Below are 17,015 nucleotides of genomic sequence, written 5' to 3' on the forward strand. Positions count from 1 at the left end.
TGAGTTGTATAAAGCCTACTGAAAATCTTTGTAACAGTGTGAGTTAGTCCGGAGGCCGAGAGGCTGAAGGAATCCATGGGGCTCCGGCCCCATGGCTGCGATGTATTCTGAACTCTGAAAATAAAATGGAACTCCGGAACAACCTTCATCTGCCTGTCTCTGCTGTTGACTTCATTCTCCGTCCTGAGTATTTTTTAGTCTAAGTCTTTACGTCTGTTTATGAGCTTTAGAGAGAGGAAAAGCAGTCTCTCTTTGTAGAACATATTCTTCACTGGAATATAACATTTTTATCTGTTTATTCGCGTCTTTCTACTCAGCTGGCTGAGCACAGGGCTAGACAAACACTCTGGAGAGTCTCAGGCCAGGGAACATTTGATCCATCGATAGATAGACAGACATACTGTGGTGTAGTAGATAACAAAACCAAACAAAAATTGATGCCCAACTCATATATTAGAGAAACAACAACAACAAACAAGACGGATACAAGACCTCAAATGCTCACCCTCTATCCTCCGTTTAGATCTAAAACCGGTAAAACCACATTGACCAGAGACAATAAAAAGAGTAAAGGCTGCTCAGGAATGCAATCGTTCTAATAAATAACACAGGTGGGAGAAACGTCAGTTATTTCTGGTCATAATAATAAGGGAATATTTGGCGAAAGATGTGAAAGTTGCTCAGATTTTTACTCGTTGAAATATTGCTTTTAAAAATATCTTTTTTTCATATCAACGCATTGCTACTATTGTTTTCACAATGCCTTTACGGAACCTTGTAACTCTCTGAAACCACCTAATGAATGAACTTAGTTTGATCAACAAACACTTCTACACAAAGCCGATATACTGTGGAAACATAGTATAAGATGCAGTCAAATCAACAAAAAGGACAGCTTTCTACTGCGACCATTACTGTCACATTCAGGCTAATAGGCCTATCTCACAGAATTTCCCCGCCCCCCTAAATACGCCCCCTTTCGGGGTTAGTGGTGATAGCGTGACGTCACTCCATAGACGCTACATGTTAACAGAGGTAATTTAAGAAGTCTACAACTTTTGTTTTCTCAAGGTAAGGTTTGTTCTATCTGTTCGACCTGATTTACCATCTTGTTTGCTTCATAATAATATTAGTCTGTCACATTTTTACATTAGAAAATGTACTTAGATTCTCCAGAGAAAAAAACGTGTAAATGCTCATGTTAAAGACACCACTATTTACCGGAAGTGGGCGTGGAAAGCGGGCTGTGAGATAGGCCTATTAAGAAGCTTGTGAACATTCACAGAATCACACTTTCTCCTTGGTTTCCCTGCACCTGTACTATTAGGGACGTTAAGCAACGACGGCTACGGCAGTCCGCTCCGGCAACCGGAAATGGATCAGTGCTCGATACATAAACCTGCTTGCCGTGACTGCCGTCGCAGCCGTTCCTACTACGGCAGAACCTACACTTCCACGTAGTGTCTACAACGCCATGGCATAATTGAAATAAACTGTCATACATTTACACCGATTGCTCCATCATCACCTCTCTCTTCTGCTGTGTAATGTGTTGGCATGCTCTGAATGAAGAAATAACACTAACTCCATATGTCATAATAACCATGTTTATTAAAACTGTTTTAAAATAACACAAATTGCTCCAGCACCTTCCGCTTCCCACTGCTGATCATGTCCAGCGCATGTAAGAAGCAATTAAGTTATCGGCAAGTTAGCTGACGCGAGACGGGGTGTTATTTTTTTTTTTAAATGTCTGTGTTTGTTTGACACATGCTGCCTAGACACGCCGTCGCCATGGGAACCAAAACGCGATGGGAACCCGTCGCCGATCCAGCTGTTTGCTTAACGATTTTGACAGCTGGGCCGATTGCGTCATAGCCGCCATACTTCCGCCTAGCGGATCCGTCCTGAAAACTGTCGTTGCTTAAAGTCCCCATTATCTCCAGTGATGGCAGGTCGTCTTTATTAATTTGCCATGAACACAATTAAGTGTGCTCACTCCGCTCTAAGACCTTCCTGCTGCTAGACAGATGCAATAGAGCTCACTGTGGTGGATTATTCAGAACTCACATCAGAGTCTTTAAGAAATAATCAAGGTAGAGAGTGGACTGAAACAATGTCACTTTATTACAAGGATTGGTCTGTACCCGCCCGGGGAGGAAGCACGAATGCAAGCCTCCAGAGCTGTTCAAATGCATCTCTCTTATACACAATGAAGAAGCCCTATATTGGCACGACAGGTTGCGCGTTGGTCTGGCGAGTGGGAGGCCCGGACTCAATCCCCGCTTTCCACGCAATGCTGCACACGGTCGTACTGAATATTTGAAACATGGAAAAGTAATCCACAAGCTCACATCATGACGATGAGTCATGCAAATTGCCATAAAATGTGACTTGTCAGTGGAATGTTATCTTATCAATGCTAATTACATGGCTTGGTTGAATGCTAGCTTGATTCTGATTGGCCAATCACTGAATTGAGCGGTGTGTTATTTCTGAATAATGACCGCTGACCTCAATAACAGGCCGCTGTCTAATCAAAGGCTTGGAGCAGCTGCCGCGCTGCTTGATTTTGTGCCGTATTTCCAACTCGGCAGCCCTGTAAACAAACACACAATGTAATTTTCAGCTAAACATTAAGCCATTTTGGGCGGGAACGCCTTTTGGTGTTTAAAAGCATTATGTTATGCTTTAGCTATTGAAAAATAGCATATCTACAAGCTCATAGCGCGGCACCGAGTGCCGCGCTACGAGCTTGTAGATCTGCTATTTTTTGAAAAATCGTGAAAATGGGGCGCAAATCTTTGAACATATTCTTTCAGAGTGAACGTATCTTTGCTTCTGGGGGGGTCCCTGGAACAACATAGAAATCCGGTGACGTCTCTATTTGCGAACGCAGTGAGCATTTACTATGAGACCCAGCAGATCCTGTCTGTCTGTCTGTCTGTCTGTGTGTGTGTCACGCTGTAACACCAACCGCCCGCCACCAGAGGGCGCAGCTGTATCACACACAAAAACACACACACATGCATGCACACACGCACGCACGCACACACACACACACAAACAACTTAACTTAATAAAAAAAAACTTAACTTAAAAAAAACTTAACTTAAAAAAAAACTTAACTTAAAAGAAATCTTAACTTAAAAAAATCTTTAAAAAAAAACAACTAATGTATCACACGCGCACACACACACACACACACACAAACAACTTAACTTAATAAAAAAAAACTTAACTTAAAAATAAATCTTTAAAAAAATATTTAAAAAAAAAATAACAAAAAAAAAACCTTAAAGTACGTAATTTATTCTAATTGTTGTTATTGCAATTTACGAACTGCGTTCGCTTCCCGCGTTCGCGCGTCTTACTTGTAATATATACTCTGGGCACAACCCACTGGCGGGACTTGACAAAGGGTCAGTTATCCATGCAGTTGCCTCTATCCTTCACTCAATTTTGAAGCACCTGCAGCACGCTCAGAACCCGCTCAGAACCCTTCCCGGGCACACTTTGAGGCTGAAGTGAAAAGAAAAACGTTTCTCTTTAGTGCATAAAGAACCTTGTTGTGTTTGTTACGCACTTGTTAACCGCCACAGCTGTATACTCCACCACGCTACTTTCACCGCGGCCAACGTCGACCCTGAGAGAGCGTTAATTAAACTAGAGAGCCACACAGATGGAACCGAGAGGACAGGACAGGACCTTCAACGGCTTTTAACCCATTTCGACCTGAGAACGATTCTACAAATGTCTTCTAAATCCTGCCAGTTTTCTCAGTGGTTCTCAAACATTTTCATGTCAAGGACCCCCAAAAATGTATGTAATTGGCCGCCGACCCCCATCTGAAAAATATGTTGTTCCAGGGACCGCCCCCAGAAGCAAAGATTTGAGTTAAAAAACGTTCTGAAAGAATATATATTCAAAGATTTGCGCCACATTTTCACGATTTTTCAAAAATAGCAGAACTACAAGCTCGTAGCGCGGCACTCGGTGCCACGCTATGAGCTTGTAGATCTGCTATTTTTCAATAGCTAAAGTATAACATAATGCAGTTATAACAGATGTATTATTTAGATATTAGGCTCCATGAACCCAGCTCCAAACAGAGTGATGTGTCGCTTGAATGAGTTGAATTGAGTTGAATGAGTTAAATTGATGGTCGCAATAATTTTGTGTCTCAACCATCTGGCCGCCAAGATTCATCCATTCATTTACCTGTATATATACCGCCAGGATTCGCCCCGTTTTACCCTTATTTTGAAGGAGCCAAAACCCACGACCGGATTATTTAGGAGTGTGTGTTGCGACGGACCAGATCCGGTCTCAAAGGATCACCGCAAACCATTACACCATTGGCTTGTTATTTTACCAGAAATCCCCATCTGGGACAAGGCATATAGAAGATAACGGTGATCGAAAGAAACAGATACAGTGGGGTGGGGGTGCGCGCGCACTTGAAAATGACGCACTCCATTGCCGTCACCTATAGCAGGGGTTCTCAACGTTTTTGGCCGGGGACCCCCGAAAATGCTTTGGCAACGTCTCGGGACCCCCGCCCCGCCCCCTCCTGACCCCCAATATAAATTGACTGCTACAATAACCTTAAACCATTTTGGGCGGGAACCCCTTTTGGTGTTTTAAGCATTGTTATAATTTGAGCTTGTAGGTCTGCTATTTTTGAAAAATTGTAAAAAAAAAAAAAGGAAAATCTTTTTTTTTTTTTGAAAATAATTTGGGGACCCCCTAAAATAATTTGGCGACCCCCCGAGGGGTCGCGACCCACGGGTTGAGAACCCCTGACCTATAGCAACCCAGTGGTAAATGTAAGTGGCATCACGACTCGATCGATCATAAACACTATAAAAGACCAATTGCCGTACATCTGTGAGCTACTGTATGTCTGACTGTCGCCTTCGCTCGAGTCAGTCTTGGGGCATAGCACTGCCTCAGAGCAGAGGCTCATTTTATTCCACCATACTGTATCAGTGCTAAAGACTGAAACATCAGCGTGCGTGCAAATATTTTGCTTTTATTTCTTTTTTTCTGGGTTGCCTGATGCATCATGAGGACACCTACACCAGCAGCAGTGGATCGAGCGTTATCTCTGCATTGGAACGGCGAAATCATCCGTTATCAGCACGTTTGAATGGTGCCAAAATGTCCATACTGGCATCCTCACCACATAGCCTGGTCAAGGTTCCCCCCTGGTGGACGTGTCATTTCCAACTATTGTCGGTGCATGGAACTAGGAGCTACTAATATATACTATTCTCTGCCTATCAGGACGTAACTCGGACGGCGCTGAGTCGGGTCAGGTGGCCTTCGCAACGCTCGGCACGGCGACTCGCTCGGCTAGCGCCTCGCTCGGCAGTGCCTCACGTAGCTCAGGGCCACCAGACACGGCGCGCCTCCGTCAGGACATCAGTGATAATGACAATGCTACAATCGCAGATAATGACATACTGAACAGTGAGGATGCCAGTATGGACATTTTGGCACCATTCAAACGTGCTGATAACGGATGATTTCGCCGATTCAATACATGATACCAGTCGAATGGGGTGACCTGAAGGGCTTTACCCGTTCTGAATATATGAACACCAAATTGTGTACAGCGTATCGCTGTTGCAAACATAGTGGATTTATACCAAAAAGCATGTTTTTGCAATAGGCGCCCCCCTACGGATGGAATTGCTTAAACCACCATGTGAATGAAATTTGGGATGGATTGGACATGTGTGTGAACGATATACGGACTATTCTGCCTGTGGTGTGTTTTAATCGGATAGGTCATACGGAATGCAGGGAAAGTGAATTTTTGATTCGATCGACCTACGGTTCAAGAGTTATAAGAGCTACATTCTTTCAGACATTGAGTGAATTATAGCATGATATGATTATACTATGTTGTTTTTCATGATTTTGGAGGATTTAAAAAATCATAAACAACATACTATAGTATGTCTTCATGAACTATAGTATGTCGTTTTTTCCTCAAACGACAAACTATATAGTATTGGGTTTTTTTAAATATATAGTATTGGGTTTTTTAAAATGATGAAAATCATGAGGGATACTACACTGATGGTAGATCTTGTGATATGCTAACTTATCCCTGGAATAAAAGTTGTGAAATAAAGTTGTGGAATAAGAGATAAGCTATGCATACAAAAAACAAATGTAAAAACATGACCAAAATATGTCACCCTGGTATAAGGATACACTTTAAGTACTATTTAACTGTTTTTGCTGAACTGTAAATCTGTATATTAAAAAAAAACCCTGTCTACTTGATGACTGTGACATACATTTCTAACTTACTATGAAACTCACTTTCTATGAGAGAAACTTCCTATGAAACTCACTTTCTATGAGAGAAACCTCCTATGAAACTCACTTTCTATGACAGAAACTTCCTATGAAACTCACTTTCTATGAGAGAAACTTCCTATGAAACACTATTGTGGATCATTTGACTAAATGATTATGTTTGTCCGTGTAGAGCCACCGTACTTCGGTGGGCGTTACTTACAGGTACCAGTGTTTTGAGTGACAGGTTCATGCATGTCATGGGCCAGTTGTAATGATACCCCCGATGTGTGAAGAACGCAATAAACCAGCAGTCTTATAAACCTGTCTGATTCCTATCCTCCTACCCTACAACAGGACTAGTTTTACAACTATGAAACTCACTTTCTATGAGAGAAACTTCCTATGAAACTCACTTTCTATGAGAGAAACTTCCTATGAAACTCACTTTCTATGAGTGAACATGAAACACTATGAATGTTAGTGTCCTTCTTCTCTCTAGAATGTTAGTGTCTTTCTTTAGTGTCTTTCTTCTCTAGTGTATGTCTTTCTTTAGTATTCTCTAGTGTCTTTCTTTCTTCTCTATAGTGTCTTCCTTTCTTCTCTAGTGTCTGTCTTCCTTTCTTCTCTAGTATTCTATAGTGTCTTTCTTTCTTCTCTAGTGTCTTCCTTTCTTCTATAGTGTCTTCCTTTCTTCTCTAGTGTCTTCCTTTCTTCTATAGTGTCTTCCTTTCTTCTCTAGTGTCTGTCTTCCTTTCTTCTCTAGTATTCTATAGTGTCTTTCTTTCTTCTCTAGTGTCTTCCTTTCTTCTATAGTGTCTTCCTTTCTTCTCTAGTGTCTGTCTTCCTTTCTTCTCTAGTATTCTATAGTGTCTTTCTTTCTTCTCTATAGTGTCTTCCTTTCTTCTCTAGTGTCTTCCTTTCTTCTCTAGTGTCTTCCTTTCTTCTCTAGTGTCTGTCTTCCTTTCTTCTCTAGTGTCTTCCTTTCTTCTCTAGTGTCTTTCTTCTCTAGTGTCTTTCTTTCTATAGAGAAATACTATGACACAGAACTAACATACCTCTAGTATGTTAGTTCTGTGTCATAGTCTCTCTCTCTCTCTCTAGCCACACCCCTTCCTCTCTCTAGCCACACCCCCTTCCTCTCTGCCACACCCCTTCCTCTCTCACTTCCTTTCTCTAGCCACACCCCCTTCCTCTCTGCCACACCCCCTTCCTCTCTCACTTCCTCTCTGTAGTCACACCCCTTCCTCTCTATCCACACCCACTTCCTCTCTCTCATAGAGACACACGGGGACTACAAATTCCACGCCCCCAAATGAGACAGCGTCCCCACTTCTGGTCCGTTTCAACTGTGTACTGCAGCTGCCAATGCAATCCCTATGAGAGGCATCATAAAATACCCTTATTTCACTGGTTCATTACTGAGGCTGTAGCGATTTATTTTGTGTTCGAATAATGTGTCCCATATGTTTTATTTGTCCTTTTTAATGTCATATACCTGCCATCTCAATATACAACCCACAATGTACTATAATATACTCCATAAGATTGTAAAGACTGCTAGCATCGGATATATTGAAGTTTCCCTGACGTATGATTTGTACGTCACGCATTAATCCTTATAAATACCGCTAGATGCGGCATTCCCCAGCGACGGATCGAGCGACCACGACAGAGTCCAGCGTTGTAAACGGTTAAACGGCCAGTCTTCATCATGCCTAAAGTGTGCTGCGTTCCTCTTTGTAAAAACAACAAAGAAAAAAACCCAGACTTGATGTTTCATCAACTTCCAGCTGATCATGAAAAGAGACAGAAATGGCTGCACCCATCCACTAGTAAAAAATCTGTGAAACCATCCAGAAGAAGTTTGTGAACTCCACAAGTGGTGGAAATTAAGTATTCAAGTGAAGCTTATGAAGGTATATGTCACAGTGAAAATAGCCTTGAAACTTATGATAGTCAGTCATGACGCAACTTCACCGTCTTTAGTGCCTTGCTACATTTACAACGTTTAAGTGTACATAAGCGTTCAGATTTCAAATATAAAGTGCTCATCCCCGGAGCTACGGATGTTATACATTTGCACGTTTATTAGCACCCGTGTAGTCCTTATATTGTTCAATAAAAAGCATTTTTATCCGACGGCTGGCCAATTTCTAATTTTTTCGCTATATGCTTTCAATACGTGCCCTTATCGGTTGGGAGGTGTATTGCACTCATGCATTATTATAACCTTTATAGAAAATGGTCACCGATCGGATTAAAATGCATTTTCTTGAACAATACGGGATGCACGGGTGTTAATAGCAGCCCGTTCAAAATTCTAACATCCGTGTCCCCGGGGGTGAGCACTTTATAGGCTATTTGAAATCTGAACGTTTACAAATGCACATAACTTAGCCAGGCGCTCAAAACAAAGCAAGTCACGCCACGACGCACGTGAAGGACGAGCGTCATGTGAACCATTAATCCTACTGAATATGATATAGATTGACAATATCAAGAAGGCAGGCAAAATCATCTGAGGAGCATATGCTGCTATATAGGATTACACAGACTGAAATTGACTGCCTGAAAAGTAATGTATTATATTATTCTTCATGAAGCTCCCAATTCCCGTGAAATTGCAATATATTGGCTATATAAATAAATAGCCCATATATTGTAATATGTATTAAAACTGTAATAAATAAGATAGATTCTAATTGATATTTTATTATCTATAAACCTGGAGAATCCACTAGATAGTTGACAATATCTGGATATGTCACTCCTGGCCATTTAGTCGGGTCATTTTCCCAACTACTTTTAGGCAAATCATATGGACAAATTGATAATCCAACAAGTTTTATTTTTTCTTTGTACCGTCGGAGCTCCGCGGCAGGTAAAGAATTCATATACGCCTGCATGTTCACACCATGCACCACAAATACGGATAATGTATCTTCAAACTCGGCGGCGCTTGGAACGTCACTTATAAGCGACAGGTAATCAGTCTGTCAACTCAGCTCTGCTCCGTTAACATTATGGGTAACTCATTCAAGTGGTAAATTAAATGTGAAACAAGTCATCTATTGAGAAAACAAAAAAATATGTTGACAAAGACACTTCATACATTTGGAAACATATTTTTATTCAAATCAATATAGTCTTCAGTTCATGTTGTATTATTTTAAAAGTAGGCTAACTACAGTGGAATTTCAATTGACTTCTATGGGCTGGCATGCAGTACACTGGTCTAACGGACCAGAAGTGGGGCCGCTGTCTCATTTGGGGGCGTGAAATTTGTAGTCCCCGTGTGTCTCTATCTAGGACAAATAAAGAGGATGGTGCACGGAGGTGCGGCCCACTCTCCTGCGGGAGGTTTGCACATGCTCAGTGTAAACAGGAACTGCGATGATGGAGTGTTCCAGTAGAGGTGCTAGATAGAAAGCTCATAACTTTCATGTAAATAATGAGATCCAGAACAGTTGAGAATTAAACAGCAGTCACCCTTCCCTTTTCAAATGTTTTATATCATCCACAGCACTTGAATGAACAGTATCCATGTTTCTTTGTCATTTCACAAAAATAAAAGTTTGACACATGTACTAATTAAAGAACATGGAAAAACCACAAAAGAAAATATACAAAAACATTAACATTTAGTAAATGTACTTGTCCTTTATCTTTCAGTCTGTTATACACAACATTTTTTCCACAGTTATGAAATTGATGTACTTTTTAAAATAAAAACAAAATCTACTTTGTACTATTCTCTTTTTGTGATATCCTTTTTATTATTTCAGTTCAGGGTCAGCAACTCTCATGCACCTCTAGCACCTCTGCTGGAACACTCCGTCATCGCAGTTCCTGTTTACACTGAGCATGTGTAAATCTCCCGCAGGAGAGTGGGCCGCACCTCCGTGCACCATCCTCTTTATTTGTCCTAGTCTCTCACTTCCTTTCTCTAGCCACACCCCTTCCTCTCTCTAGCCACTCTCACTTCCTCTAGTCACACCACTTATTTACATAACCACCTCGTTTTATTATCCTAGACCACCAGGGGGCAAAGGATCATGGTCCATGACTTATCAACCGGTAGGAGAACTCAACTGAGTCTTGCACAGGGTGTCTCTAACCATTGCGCCACCACAGCGTTCTCCTGACTGAGTGAGATTTCCGGGCGCTAATATCTTCTTCTTTCTTCAAAGTAAAGTTTCAGAGTAAAGAGCAGAGCGGGATTCGAACCCACAACGTCTGGATCATGTGTTCAGCCATGTAACACACTGAGCTACCGGGCTCTCTGTGTTCTGTCATGGTTTCTCCTCTGTATTATCTGACTAACATCCATGATAACACTTAAAGGCACTAAAGACACATGTGATGGAACAGCAAAACGCTGTTAAGATGCTCTGTATATGATCCCAAGGCCCCATTTGAAGTGACAACCAGAAGAACCTAAAACAGAAGCCAAACTATGAGGAATCTCAGAGAGCTGAATCAAAGTGAGCTCTGTGGCTCCCGTGTTAAGGCAATGTCTATGTGAGCCAGAGGTTGTGAGTTCAAACCCAGCTGAGCTCATTCTACTTTCACTCTGGAGCATGTTTTGGAGAAGAACACTGGAAAGAGATGGAAAGCTGAGGAGGAGCATGGTGGCTCTCTGGGTTAAACTGCTGTCTATGTGAGCCACAGTTTGTGGGTTCAAGTCCAGCTCATGTCCTTCTAAGGGTCAATTTGGTTCCAAACTATCATTTAGTTGGGGACCCCCTGGAACTCCCTCAAGGACCCCTGGGAGTCCCCGGACCTCACTTTGGGAACCACTGTATGGTGTCGTCAAATCGCTCAAAAATGGACGGCCTGCACAAATCTGCATTTCCAGGCTTGCACGGTAACAGTTTGTGCTGTGTGTGATGTCAGACCTTACCTCCTGGTCAGCCCATACATAACGTTTGAATTGTCATTACTTTTACTTCATCCCCGAGCTTAGTATTGAGTTTTACCCTGGAGGAGTTTCCTGAGAAGTAGCCCTGAGTGAGTGACTATTGTCCAACCCCAACAGAGGAACCTAAGAACTCTCGTTCTCCTCACAGTCCATTTAATAGCTGCATTTCATGATGGAAGGAAGGACACAGAGGAGTGAGCAGATCCCTTCAGCGGCCCGTCAGCAAATAATAAACTGCTCTGTAACCAGCCAGAAACATGGAGACACAGATGAACCTACATCTAACAGTCATCAACAGTTTACCACGAATGTAGCTCTGGCGGGAGGAGTAAAGACAAATCAGCCGAGTTACACAGGAAAGAAAGCACACATCTGTAAACAGTGTGACAAGAGTTTCAGTTGTTTAGGTGATCTGAAGAAGCACCAGCAAATCCACACTGGAGAAAGACCTTACCACTGTGAACAGTGTGACAAGAGTTTCTATGCGTCAGGTCACCTGAAGTCACACCTGCGTATCCACACTGGAGAAAAGCCATACCACTGTAAACAGTGTGACAAGAGTTTCTCTATGTCAGGTAACCTGAAGTCACACCTGCGTGTCCACACTGGAGAAAAGCCATATCACTGTAAACAGTGTGACAAGAGTTTCAGTAATTTGAAGTCACACCTGCGTATCCACACTGGAGAAAAGCCATATCACTGTAAACAGTGTGACAAGAGTTTCAGTGGGTCAAGTGGTCTGAAGAAACACCAGCGAATCCACACTGGAGAAAAACCATACCACTGTAAACAGTGTGACAAGAATTTCAGTAGTTTAGGTGATCTGAAGAAGCACCAGCGAATCCACACTGGAGAAAGACCTTACCACTGTGAACAGTGTGACAAGAGTTTCTATGCGTCAGGTAACCTGAAGTCACACCTGCGTATCCACACTGGAGAAAAGCCATACCACTGTAAACAGTGTGACAAGAGTTTCAGTAAGTTAGAGAAGCTGCAGAAACACCAGCGTCGCCACACTGGAGAAAAGCCATACCACTGTAAACAGTGTGACAAGAGTTTCAGTCAGTTAGGTAATCTGAAGAGACACCAGCGTATTCACACTGGAGAAAAGCCATACCACTGTAAACAGTGTGACAAGAGTTTCTCTGTGTCAGGTAACCTGATGTTACACATGCGTATCCACACTGGAGAAAAGCCATACCACTGTGAACAGTGTGACAAGAGTTTCCGTCTGTCAAATCATCTGAAGAGACACCAGCGTATTCACACTGGAGAAAAGCCATACCACTGTAAACAGTGTGACAAGAGTTTCCGTGAGTCAAGTGATCTGAAGAAACACCAGCGTATCCACACTGGAGAAAGACCTTACCACTGTGAACAGTGTGACAAGAGTTTCTATGCGTCAGGTAACCTGAAGTCACACCTGCGTATCCACACTAGAGCTCTTCACGGGTCCAAACAAATGGTCCCGAAATCCGAAATTAATCTGTGACATTTTACCGATTCCGACCCGTTCCGAAAACATTTTCAAAGAGGAAACCCAACCCGAATGGATCCGTGACTATTTCATCCGATTCCGATCTGTTCCGAGATTTCTTTCAAATGGCGGCACCGAGCCTGTCCAAGATCCGATTATTTCCGACATTCCAAGAGACCCGACCCAGCCAGGCAGAGATCAATGTGGACTTTATGAAATAATATAGCGGACGTAATGACCAATTACCATTTTATGATTAAAACGCAAGAGAGAGAGAGACACACACACACACACACACACACAGAGAGACAGAGAGAGAGAGGTTCCCTGCAGGCTGCAGCAGAGGGTAAGAGAGACCAAATTTGAGCCAGATTCTCATTCCATCGCTGCGGAGTGCCATCACTTTCTTAGCGCGATCAAAGTTTAGACTTTTATAAGGTCTCAAAGATGAGAGTTTGCCTCATTTTGAGGAAAATAAGGACTATTAAAAAAACAAAAAAATACATTTTTAATTACCGAATTAAACGATATTAAAGAAAGACGAAATTTCACGTTCTGTCACAGGCAGGGGGTGGAGAAATTAACGTAACTCCGTGTTCCTGGCATTAATGCGGTTAAAAAAAGTGTTTGTAATTTTATTGCACCCAAAAAGTATAGATTTTCTGTGGTCTGTGGTTTGTGCTCTGAATTGCCTGTAGACTGTGAGGATAAGAGTCCACAAATCTCATATATGACCAGGGCCGGACTTACCGTTGGGCTAGCGTGGGCTGCAGCCACTGCCTCTCTCTTTTGGGGGGGGGGGGGGGGGGGGGGCTGGGTACCCCAAAATTACAGCGAAATTAAAACAAAATACCCTAATTCTCATCAGCGCTGGAAGGGGGGTGCGGCAGCACCCCCTGTTCGTGGAGAGGAGAATTTTTTGACATGTCTATCAAAGCGTGCAGATTGCACAGTGAGTGAGTTGACAGATAGACACAACATGACGAGACGCTAAATGTATTGTAGTTTTACTTTCACCTGCACCAAGTGGTTTCAAGAAATCTAACCCAAACAACAACACAATAAGAGTCACATACTGTTATTATGATTAACTCGGTTACTCGGATGAGGAGGAGGTGGAAATAACAACTCAACGACAACTAATATATAGTAAGTATAACAGGTGTGTGTGTGTTAGAGATGTTTGTCGAGTGTTTGTGTTGGAACGCTCAGTGCGGCTGCACAGTTCATATACAGCTCCTTCCAGAGAGAGATCATATATGGAGAGTGGAGACACTACACTGCGATTTTTCAAAAATAGCAGACCTACAAGCTCGTAGCGCGGCACTCGGTGGCGCGCCATGAGCTTGTAGATCTGCTATTTTTCAATAGCTAAATTATAACATAATGTTTAAAACACCAAAAGGGGTTCCCGCCCAAAATGGGTTAATAGTCTGGTCTGTATGTTCTAAACAGACAGACAGACAGACAGACAGACAGCCAGACAATCGCAGCATCATTTGTCTTTCATTGTGATGTGCCGCTATACGAGTTCCACTGCCTTGCCTTTGACTGTAAGGCCTACTAAATCATTCATAAACTCTACCGTTTATACTATCGCTGCACGCCATTTGGCTTCATTACGATTCTCTTTCAAATCAAACCATCTGGTTATGCACTGTAACAATCCACCACAGAGCAGTAGTTTAGGAGAGAAAGCAGCTCTCTGTGTGCCAAGAGGCACCAAGGCACACACAGCTTAAGCTCCCCAAATAGCAGGCCCAAACAACTCTGACGAAACACTGCATACACATGGAGTCCTAGGAAAATAACACACATCCACAGTCCACGCCATAACACCAGTGGTTCTCAGACTTTTTCATGTCAAGGATATATCAAGGATGATGTATGTATTTGGCCCACGAATCCCCATCTGAAATATTTGTGGCGGGGACATATAGTGGGACATACAAGATTTGTGTCTAGCGTGTCTCTTCTCTCTCTCTCTCTCTCTATAGTCTATATGCCCTAATTAGCATAATTAGTTAAAGGGGCATTCCACTCATTTTCAACATTGTACTATGTCATTAATATACCTTAGAGCTGTTGTGTGGAAATAATACAAAAAGTCCCCTCATTCTGTGTTTCCTAGAACTGGAGGTCTGAAAAAAAAAAAACATGTCATCAAGATGTGATTCACCATGTTAATGGTTTTTTTACAAATGTTTATTATTTCCACAGCTCTAAGGTATATTAATTGCGAACGAAGAAGCTGGCCAAAACTGTGTGTGTGTGTGTGTGTGTGTGTGTGTGTGTGTGTGTGTGTGTGTCACGCTGTAACACCACCCGCCCGCGACCAGAGGGCAACTGAAATTGGAACGACACAGAGGTCTCTGTGTGTGTGTGTGTGTGTGTGTGTGTGTGTGTGTGTGTGATGTATATTTAGCACCAAGTTACCCACATTGTGTCTTTAGCAGTGATGGTCGTCGAGGTGGAATGAAAGGAGTCAGGCAGCAGGTTGTCGTCACATTCTGATCAGTTTTATTGAACAGAATAACTCAGTACAAGGCTTTCCACGGGCGGAAGGCCCCGTGGAATACATGAAGTCACATCATAGCTAATCAGTGTGGACTCTGCTAGTTTCACAGCGTCTGCAGTACTTACTAACTTCTAAGTCCCGCCTCCCTAGAAACTCACAGGATCTTCCGGTGAAGGAGGAGGAGTGTCACTCTATAAGTTTTATACCAAATAAGACTAATTCAATATCTATACTATATATGAAGTATGCCGAACACATGTAATGAAATTGTTCAAACTATATTGTTAACCAGTCTAAATGATTAAGCACAAATACACAGTGTAGATTCATGTCAATTCTGGAGCAGAGGAGAAGCAGAGAGCTTGAAGCTCCCTGCACACACACATACATGCAAGATTAGAAACAGCACCCAGACCCCCTGGGGTGCCTGGCCGCATTCTTAACAAAAGGCTTTGTTTTTACAGACTGGCTGTAAATAGCTCTAAGCCGTTTTTACTCTGTGCTAGTCACCAAGTCTCAACTTACAGAGCTCCTCTTGTGTCCTGTGCAAACTGACACTGTGTGTCAACTGTCTATTAAAATATCAACTGATTGATATATCTGTGTCCATGTCTATAAAATATCCATCATGTGTGTGTGTGTGTGTGTGAGTGAGTGAGTGAGTGAGTGAGTGAGTGAGTGAGTGAGTGAGTGAGTGAGTGAGTGAGTGAGTGTGTGTGTGTGTCAGACTGCCACAACAGCTTCGTTCGCTTCCCGCGTTTACACATAGTAAAATGTTGAAAATGAGTGGTATTCCCCTTTAATAGCGTCACATTCATTTTAACCATGGTTTATACTTTTGCCTATTCAAAAATAGCAGATCTACAAGCTCACAGCGGGTCACTTTGTGCCGCACTGCGAGCTTGCATGTCTTCTTTTTTTTTTGTGGAAGATTCTCAAAAGTGTTTGGAAAATGTTGCATCATTTTACATTTGTGTCTTCTGGGGGTACCTCCCTGGCATTAAACATTTTCACATGGGAGGTCCGTGCAATAGCTAAATGCTTTAGCTATTGAAAAATAGCAGATCTACAAGCTCATAGCGCGCCACCGAGTGGCACGCTACGAGCTTGTAGGTCTGCTGTTTTTGAAAAATCGAAGAACGACTGACATAGAAACATAGCTTTTTCAGAAAACTGTCAGGATGTAGAAGACAAGAAAACACTGTCAATTTAGGGTTCCTTGGCACGAAAAAGTTTGAGAACCGCCGCAATAATGCATGGAAAGAAATGCCTCAAAGAGATCTTTACAAAACAAAGAATGAGAACGAGGAGAGGAGAGGCTAATAGTTGCAGGGCGGTCACCAGACAGAGAAGCTAGGGAGTGAAGTTTCTCGGCTCATTAACGGAACCACACTCCGTCTTATTGGTGCCAGTGACCCTCGCACCCTAGAGAGAGTTTACCCTCCACTCCACAAATAAATAAAATAAAATGTTCCGCTCCCGAGCAGCTCAATTTGTGTTACTCGCATGTTTTACTTGAGTAAAAGTATCAATACTGCAATGTAGAAATACTCTGTTACAAGTGAAAGTCCGGAATTCTAAATTTACTTGAGTAAAAGTACAAAAATATCGGCACCAAAATGTACTCAAAGTTCCAAAAGTAGAAAGTACTCATACAGAAGTTTCACAAGTTTTCTCCATTTGTGTAGGACAAAATACTGATTATACTGATATACTGATACATATGACGTAAATTCTCCATTCAATGGGAATTGAATCTTTGTGTAAGACGAAAATCTACA

Source organism: Electrona antarctica (genome assembly GCF_951216825.1).
Source record: "Electrona antarctica genome assembly, chromosome: 24".
Classification (NCBI taxonomy): domain Eukaryota; kingdom Metazoa; phylum Chordata; class Actinopteri; order Myctophiformes; family Myctophidae; genus Electrona; species Electrona antarctica.